The sequence below is a fragment of the Pavona decussata genome, unplaced genomic scaffold (genome assembly GCF_977016875.1).
Source record: "Pavona decussata unplaced genomic scaffold, jaPavDecu1.1 SCAFFOLD_64, whole genome shotgun sequence".
Taxonomy (NCBI): Eukaryota; Metazoa; Cnidaria; class Anthozoa; order Scleractinia; family Agariciidae; genus Pavona; species Pavona decussata.
Window position 1 is genome coordinate 2,825,001 of NW_028145484.1, and position 9,117 is coordinate 2,834,117.

The 9,117-nt window shown below is 38.1% G+C and overlaps 1 protein-coding gene across 3 annotated transcripts in view; it reads right to left on the reverse strand.

The window, feature by feature from the left end:
- LOC146478460 (uncharacterized) overlaps positions 1–1,492 on the reverse strand; it is a 14,334-nt gene extending 12,842 nt beyond the window's left edge. For all 3 annotated transcript variants that reach the window (XM_085112035.1, XM_085112036.1, XM_085112034.1), the window contains exon 1: positions 1,224–1,492. The gene's annotated coding sequence lies outside the window, so the exon portion shown is untranslated. The remainder of the gene's footprint in view (positions 1–1,223) is intronic.
- Positions 1,493–9,117: the final 7,625 nt, after the last annotated feature.

The window sequence follows — 9,117 nt, forward strand, 5'->3', positions numbered from 1 at the left end:
GTGGAAAGAGTACTTTCGGAGAAATTACGAATATGGTTGTGCTTGTTTTTCCTGTTTGTCTAAATGGCTGACAGGGAACATAGTAAGACGAGCATTTTCCTCTTGTTTATAAAACCCAAATTATTTTAACGGCAAATTTTATAAACTGGGAGAGTGGCTCTACCATATGCATGAATTTTATTTGAATTGGTTCACATGCACCCGAGAACCAGACTCGTTTACTTTTACTTTTTGAGAATGGAACTTTTGCTCAAAACATGGTCCTAAGGCCGACGTCATCTAGTGCGGTTACCATGGCAACGATACATCTGCCGATCCAAATAAGGTTGTTTTTGTTTATCCCCTAAGGTAACCTACCTCCACACAAAAATTGAAGGGGGGTTAAAGTTTTTCATTTCCAACTTGCTTCACTTTCCTGGAGAATTGCTCATAATTATTAAAATCAAATTGCTCCAGTCTTTGATCTAGTGTTAGAATAGGCCATATTCGTATTCTCGGTTTTGAACTGGATCGAGCTTGCAATGGAGGCTCTTGCGGGGGAATATATAAGAAACTATTTACATGTGAAAAGGTTTCCCTGCATAGGCCTCGTGTGCAAGCTAGTTCCAGTTCAATACCGAGAATACGAATACGGTCTATTCGATCACACGTTAAGAAAAGCTAATGGGATATCTCGATGGGCATCCGTGGTGAGTTATAAGAACCAGAAATTCGAGTTATCGGGGCAAATTTTGATGAAGGGAAACGAAAATTAGTTCGAGTAAGCGGGGTTTTCGAGTTTTCCGAGTTCGAGTTAACCGAGTAAAAATAACTGAAAAGTTGGGTCAAATTCAAGGGAATTGAGACTCAGTTCGAGTTAGCGGGGGAGTTCGAGTTACCGGGGTTTTACTGTATAAATAAAATTATTGACCTTACGTTTGGAGATAATTTCAGTTCAATTCACTCCTTTCACGGTTTCATTGGCACGCATCAGAGTACTATGAAGCTTCCTCATAAAGGTTTTTACAGATGATAGAACTCTATAGAATTCTAACCATTTCAGTTTTTGAAAAGCGGTCCTCAATTCGTCATACCTAAAGTTTATCCTGAATGTAGAATCAGGAACAAATATTCAGTGGACATTGAAAGTTGCAGACTGTTTTCCAAGAGAACAAAGTTTGAACAGAATTTTGCAAAGAACCAGGCTATATCTATCATTGAAATCAACTGATGTAGTGACTTACCTAAAGCTTCGAGTTTAGATGATGTACTGCAGGTTCGTCTGACTTGTCGTCACTCAGAAGGTTTCTCTCCAGAAATGATGAGCGCAGTCCAAATGGAGGCGTTCTTTTATATCATCAGCATCGAAAAACACATTTGAAAAAACAAATAGACTCCATTGATTTATTTTTCTAATTCGTTGGCGTGAAAGGTATACGCATGGGAAATACTTGACAGAAGAACAGCTTACTGGAACACAACAAAAATTATGACGGTTCACTTCAGAACTGAGCGAGCCTTCAAAATTTCCGCGATTAAACTGACTGCGCGCTAAGCACGAAAAGCCAAAATACAGGTATATATTGAGAACACAGAAAACTTTCTTCAAACCACTTGGCTTAATTATTAATTTAAAAAATTGCTGAAGCAGCATTTATTTCCGAAACACAAAAGATTATCGAGGCAACCGCTGAATATATATTTCTTTGTCAACAGACGTAAACGCTGCAAACAATCGAAATATAACTGAAAACAGCCTTCAAAAACAGACAGAAAACAAACATTTCACTGTGCATTTTAAGAATCTCAAAATAGAACTTGAGAAAAAGCCGTCAGCAACAGCTCTATTGACGGAGTTAAAGAAGTTGAACTGCAAATATACGTGCCCAATTCGTCTATACCCGTGAGATTCAACATGTGCCAATTTCTCATTGGATGATCCGCCACTCAAAGGGTCAACTGAGTGACATAACGTGAAACCATAGCAACCAGTTCTTAAGTCTCCTCAACTGGCACACATGAAGGTTCAAACCGGCTCATCAATTTTTGATACAGTAGAACCTCGATTTAACGGACCTCTATTAACGAAGGCCTCGGTCTTAATGAACGATATTCTCCAGACCGGCCGGCCTTTTAAGGTGGCCGAACACAGTTTGCGTACGCTTTACATAATTATTCTGTTAGTGATGCTATTAAGCGCGCGCTAGGGTTGTGGTAAGCAAATACTATCGATCCCTCGATTTTATACCAAATGGACCACAAAGGTGAGTTTTGCTCTTATAATAACTCAGTTTCTCGTTTGTGAATCCTTCTTGATTTATCACCGAACAAAGAAAGTGAGTTCACGAAGAGCTAAGCCTTTTACACGCTTTTCTTCTCTGCTAATTAAAAGCCACGCATGGGCATTTGACCAAAAAATTGTGACTGGTTGTTTTAATGGAAATGAACAGTTTTCTAAGGAACCGCTCGTGAGAATTTCTTGAAATTTGGCAAAACAGTAGTTCTCTAAAAAGCGTAACTCGCCTACAAACAAAAACCAAAATCTAACAGAGGGTAACTTCAAAAAACATTAAAGTACAAAACCAGCATTTACAGGATATCTCTCTGTTAAAATTACATGAAAGCAGCATCACTGTGTCAGTATTTTGTGAGTTTTTCTGGATACAAAAAATGGAAAAAATCTAAAGAGTGCATTTTCTTAAAATTAAGGAAAACCATTTTTTGTGGACGGTTAATAGCTTGCTGCGTTGCCATGGCAACGGCACCTTGCTCAACAAGAAGTATCAAAATTTATTCGTTCTGAGTTAATCTTGCACCATGCTAATTTCGGGTAATCAGAAGTACGTAGTTTTAAAATAATGTTCACTAACACCTGTATACTGAAAACTGTGTTCGGCCACCTTAAAGTGTATGAAACCAAGAAAAAGACTCAATATAACGAACCAATTTCCCTCGCCGCTTGGCACTTCGTTAAATCGATGTACGTGTTCCACTGTATACCTTAGTCTGTAAACTTTTCGCAATGAACAAACTAAGCAAAAGCTGACAAGAACCAGTACTGTGAAGCCTTACAAAACAGTTTAGAGCGTTGTAAAATATTATTTTTAAAAAGTGCCGAAAAGGCAATTATTGAAGCACAAAATATCATTGAGGCTAACAACAAGTTTGTTCAAATACAAAAACTCTTATTATATCATGACTTATTGAGAGACAGTTGTAACTGATCGAGTAAACAAACAGGGGTTTTTGATGGTTTCGATGCGTTATTAATATACCTTTATTAAAACAATTTTGAACTCAGTTTGCACTATCGATGCGAGTTGTTTCAGAGATTAAACCTAGCCCCCCTACAAACAGCACAATTTTGTATACTTCATAGCTTATAAGCTAAGCTTTAAACCGCGGACTAAGTTCGATTGTCGCGTACAAACAGTCCTAATTTTGTCAGTCTGCAACACTTTAAATTCGATGCTTTTTATACGAGACTAAAATCAAATGCAGTAATTTTGATTGCGGTCGAAAATTGGGTCCATTTACAAAGAAGGTAATGGTTGGTATAAAGGGTTTGGTTTGGGTCGAAATCGCACCTGATAACTGATTTCCGCGATCCGACTGATGCAAAAGGAAAATAAATCCGATTTTTTTTGAAACCACAAGATACGGGATTTTAGTTACCTACCTAATCTTTTCAATACTTTGCCGATGAAAAACGGAACTTTTTTGCTGCTGCGAATTTCAAACTCGAATGAAGTTCGTCAGAACAATCAGTCATATTTACCAATTGGTTTCTTGTTTTCAGTGCTGAAAACCAGTCGAGTCGCTTTTGTTTTCCCTGCTTTCCTTTATTGATCTCCTAGCTTGGCCGATCTGTTACCCAGTTAAGAGGGGAAATTCTTATGGCGTTAAACTCTTAATCAGTCAGACTTTATTTAAATCCAAGACTTTCTTTCGTTGAGATTCATCTAACTAACAACCGTTTAGTGTGAATAGACCGCATAACCTCCATACTGAACATTTTTTCGTGTTCACTGTTGACTTGTCTCTTTAGAGGAGTCCAGATACCTCAGTTTAAGGTTGCTTTCGATTGACCGTATTCCGGAATAAGAATAAGCGGAAGAGCTGTAAATTTGGGAAGACATTTGTGGAAACTTTCACTGACACATGACAACAAAAGAGCCGTTTCATACTCTAGTGACTCCAAAAGCCTCTCATGAGGGATTTCTTGTCATCATTGTATGTATTCATATTCCGGAATGGGGTCAACCCTCGAACGCACCCTAAGTATCTGTGACACTAGCCTCTTCCAGGCGTTCAGTTAGTTGGGGAGCAGCGCGAAAAAATAAAGAAAAAGCGCGCGAAGGGAAGCGAAAGAACGCGTTCTTTCGCTTCCCTTCGCGCGCTTTTTCTTTATTTTTTCGCGCGCCTTTTTTCGCGCTTCGCCCCAACTAACTGAACGCCTGGAAGAGGCTACTGTGACACAAGCCTGTGATAATCAGTAAATTGAGAATGCTCGCGTTTTCTATGGATGGTACCTACGAACACAGGGATATTTTTGCACGTTTTAAAACCATGCAGAGAAAGCAGAACTTAGCAAGTGTTCTTGGTATCCAAATTGAATAATGGGGTACCCATGCATTTTTCATAGATAATAAAGCTTCAATTTGAAAAAAAAAAACCAATAAATTACTTTGTATTATACTGTTTTTTTTAAGAATAATTGTTGCTTAATTATCTCTAAAAAAATGCGTGCTTACCCGCAATTTTCTTTTTGGATTTCAATCCATAGCCCGTGCTTTTTTCTAGGATAATTGTTGATTAATTATCTCTAAAAAAATGCGTGCTTACCCGTAATTTTCTTTTTGGATTTCAATCCATAGCCCGCGCTAAGATCTGTTTTCCCTGCATAGTCATAAACTACACAAAAATACTTGTTTATTAGTAGACGTCCTTAATTCAGTAGGAAGGAAAGTGATTTACATTCCAAAAAAAGAAAATTCTCTTCCATTACGGTGGAACAATTGAATCCATTTGCAAAGATCATAGACCGTGATCGAATAAGGAATGGACCATTTTGTTTTGTGGGAGGAGGGGGGGGGTACTGGGGAATAACTTTAAAACTTCCTGTAGAGCCTTTCTAAAGAGATCATAAATACTCACTTTCAATAACTTCTTTTTATTTATTTGTCACACCGATAACATTTGACAAATTACAGGTCTAAGTACATACTACAGAACGGAAGTTATCCAGTTTCTGTTGTCTTCGGTGACGACCTGACGTAACTGTGGTTTATCCCGAGCTACAACAACAACAACAATAAGCTTTATTTGCATGACTATAACAGATACGGTATTGCAAAAGCTATTTATAGCTAATTATTGTTTCGTTAACTAATTCCTAAGATAACTTAAAAAATAATAATAAAATAAAAAAAAATAATAAACAAAATAAAATAAAATAATTAAATAAAAAAATTAGAAATAAAGTAACTGAAGTCTTTGTTTATTTAGACTATTTATATAGTAGAAGTAATCATTCCAGAGAGAAGTTTATCTCGCAATTCGAAGCATGAGGAAACAAATGAAGTTAAGTGAGTGTTTATAAAATAATCGGTTTAGTTCATTATATGCGATAGTAAAGTTTCTTTTACTAATAGTCGTGTAAATCGAAGGCTAGGTTCTATTTTAGTAAAGAACATATCTCTTAAAGAAGAGTAGCTTGGGCAATCTCATACAAACTGAATTTCATCTTCAATGGTTTTACAGTTGCAAACATTACACACCCTTTCATTACGGGGTATGTTGTCGTGTCTTCCTGTTTCAATCAAAAGTTTGTGGCTGCTTATTCTCAGTTTTACTTATGCTTTCCTAGAAACATTTTTCCTTGTGATATCTAGGTAAGCCAAGAGGGGCCATAAGTTTTTTTGATTGTGTAATAAAAGTTGAGTCTTTGTGACTGTTGAAGGGTTTGGTGCCAATAAGAGATATATTTCTTTTTCATAAGATTTATATATTGTTTGATGTTATTTTCATTCAACGTGTAATAATTAAAGTTGGGGAAATTATGGTATTCACTCATCTTCAAGAGACTGGAGTAAAAACTAGTCAGAGTTTGACCGTTATAATGAAGGTCAACAGATATTCTTAGGGATTGTTTTACTATAGAATGTTCATCATTTCGTTGGAGGTAGCGTAATTCTTATAAAAACCTGATTCTAAAATGCCTTTACTTACAACTTTTGGAAATTTACAATTTTCAGGGGCGTAAGCGGTCATATACGCACGTGCGTACCTCGAAAATCTAAAAAAAAAAATGATTTATTTATGTATGTATTTATCTATCTATCTATCTATCTATCTATCTATCTATCTATCTATCTATCTATCTATCTATCTATCTATCTATCTATCTATTTATTTATTTATCTTTTTATTTATTTATTTACTTACTTATAGATTTTTTGGCGAAAAGAGATATACACATGCAAGAGTTTTCTCTTATTATTGCTGCTATTTTACGAAAAGAAAAAATGTGTGAATATTGCACTATTCATTGTAATATGAGAGTTCAAAACCCAGTCATCACAACGGTGATGGTCGAGACACTTGTGTCAACCTGCACTGCCGAACGCAGTTTTAGTGGCATGAAGAGACTGAAAACCCCTCTTCGACACAATGTTCGAAGCTCTATGAGTGAGGGGAGGCTGTCTTCTTTGGCAATACTCCACATACACAAGCACAAGAATGTGGATATTGACAATCTAGTTTCCGAATTTTCCCGTCGTAAAGGGAGACGTCTCGCCCTTTTCCTGTAGCCAAATTTACAGTTTGTAATACACAAGTCGAAGATACACTTATATCAGTAGTACCAAAGGCTGACAAATAAACAACAAAGTTACTGAATAGTTAGCTTTTTTTCATGCTTTGATTTATGAAACTTCTCCCTGGAAAAATTGGGAAATGGCATTTCCAAGGCCCTAAAAATAAAATTTTCTGGGGGATTTTGCCCCCACACCCCCCTAGTGGCTGGTGCCTTCGGCGCTTGTTTCACTACGCTCTCCTGTGCGTACCTAAACAGGAAATCCACGCTACGCCCCTGATTTTCTCTCAGCTTTGAGTCCAAGTTAGCAGTCTTATGATCTCTGCTGTGTGATGCCACAGCATGATGAAATTAATGTTATTCTCGAGGTGTAGACTCGCTTTTTCTTGGTTTAAACTTTGCGTACAGACTTGAATCGAGTGCCGAGTGGTGTTATAACTGTAAACAACAGATGCGAGAGTATTTCTGAATTTAGTGTAAAGATGAATTTGAGATGACCGCGGTACATTCTTGATGAGGTATTTTTTAACTAGCCTTCTTATTTTCCTGCTACTTCTGGAAAAAACGAGTAAGCTGTTTCACTGGAATAGACCCTTATCACTCGGCGGCCATGTTGAGTCTCGGGGAATAAAAGGCTTTGTTTTCGCACGGCAAGCCTCGGCCAGACGCGAATTCAGTGCAAGGCTTACCGTGCAAAAAACAAAGCTCTTATTCTCCTGAGATTCAACATGGTCGCCGAGGAATAAAGGTCTATTCAGCTCGGCTCACGATTACGCCGAACTGAGAAGCCAGACTTCGCACAATAACGATAAATAGATTCAGTATAACGAGATCTACGGTCCGTTATTGAAACAGACTCGTCCTTGCCAAGTCTAGATGTCACCGTAGATTCTGGGCAACAATAATTTACAACCATTATTTACTACTAACTTGTTTACAGAGTAATTCTGCCCTCTCAGATTCTGAAGAATGCATTTTTGTTTTCAGTTGAATCGATATTTGTTCAGGCATTCACTGGAATTCAAGTTTTTAATTATTTGTAATCGACCGATTCGAGAGTGTTGCAGTATTTAGAAAAAAAAGGTGCTGCGCAACTCAAATAACAGAGAATACAAACGACTCAAGCTTGCCTTGCTACCGCTAGTCGATCCTATCCGTAATGGCGGCTATTTCTGTCCGTTGAGCTCAATTTTTCGTTGTGAAAAAGCACGCTAAGTGCACTGGGATACGTCACAGATTTTCTCAGGGCTGACTCCGTCCCAGGGGCCCGCTTCTCGAAAGTCCCGGTAACTTTTCGGGCCCGAAATGAAATATTCAAGTCAAAATCTAAAGAATAAAAGCGCGGGTCCTAGCTAACAAACCAGTCCATTTTGTTTTCTTAACTGATAGTTTCATCATATTATCTGCAAAACTATTAAAACCTCGATCTTGAATATAAACAACAACAGCTTTCCGGGCCCGTTTATTATCAGGAGTTTCGGGAAACGGGCCAGCTGGCCCTAGGGGCCTGGCCGTAGTAATAGGAAAACTTTTCGTTTGAGAAAACCTGTGTTTTCAAAAATCCGTCGCAAATGCTGTCACAAACGCAATGGAGGGTTGTCTTCATGAGTCTTTACTATTCAATTGAAATTGCCATTTGCGGTAATGTCATCACATTCTTGTGGTTCTTTACATGAGCTTTCGTATGTTGCTTTGAACTCGATACAGTCGAACCTGTATTAAGCGGTCACCCTCGGGAAATGGCTAAGTGACCACTTAATACAGGTTGACCGCTTAATACAGGTTGCACAGAATACATCACTTACTTGGTTAAGAAAGTTCGGCGATAAAATGGTATGACAAAGGAGAGCATGGTATTGAAACGGACTAGTAAAACATTAACGCCACAATTGTGCAGCTCATTAGAAACTCAATTGCTTGGCACGCTATTTGTTACCATATTTAAGGGGTTTCCTTTTACAAAGTGACCGTTTAAAACAGGTAAAGACAATAGAAATCAGCTCGTTGGGACTTAGTTTTGGGTGACCGCGACCGCTTAATAGAGGTGACCGTTTAATACAGGTCAGGATTACAGTAATTAAGGGAAGTAATTTTCGGGACTTTGACAACTGACCGCTTAATAGAGGGTGACCTCTTAATACAGTGCCGCTTAATACAGGTTCGACTGTAGTTTGTTGTTGATCTGTCAGGGTGGGATGAGTCTTATGGGAGGGGGTGGGGTGAGTACTTCAAATCTTTTGTGGGGAGACACGGCGCGGCGGTGATTTGCTCGTTGTGAGATTCGGGATGGGAGGGGCCCTTAGAACGGGACGTGGTGGATA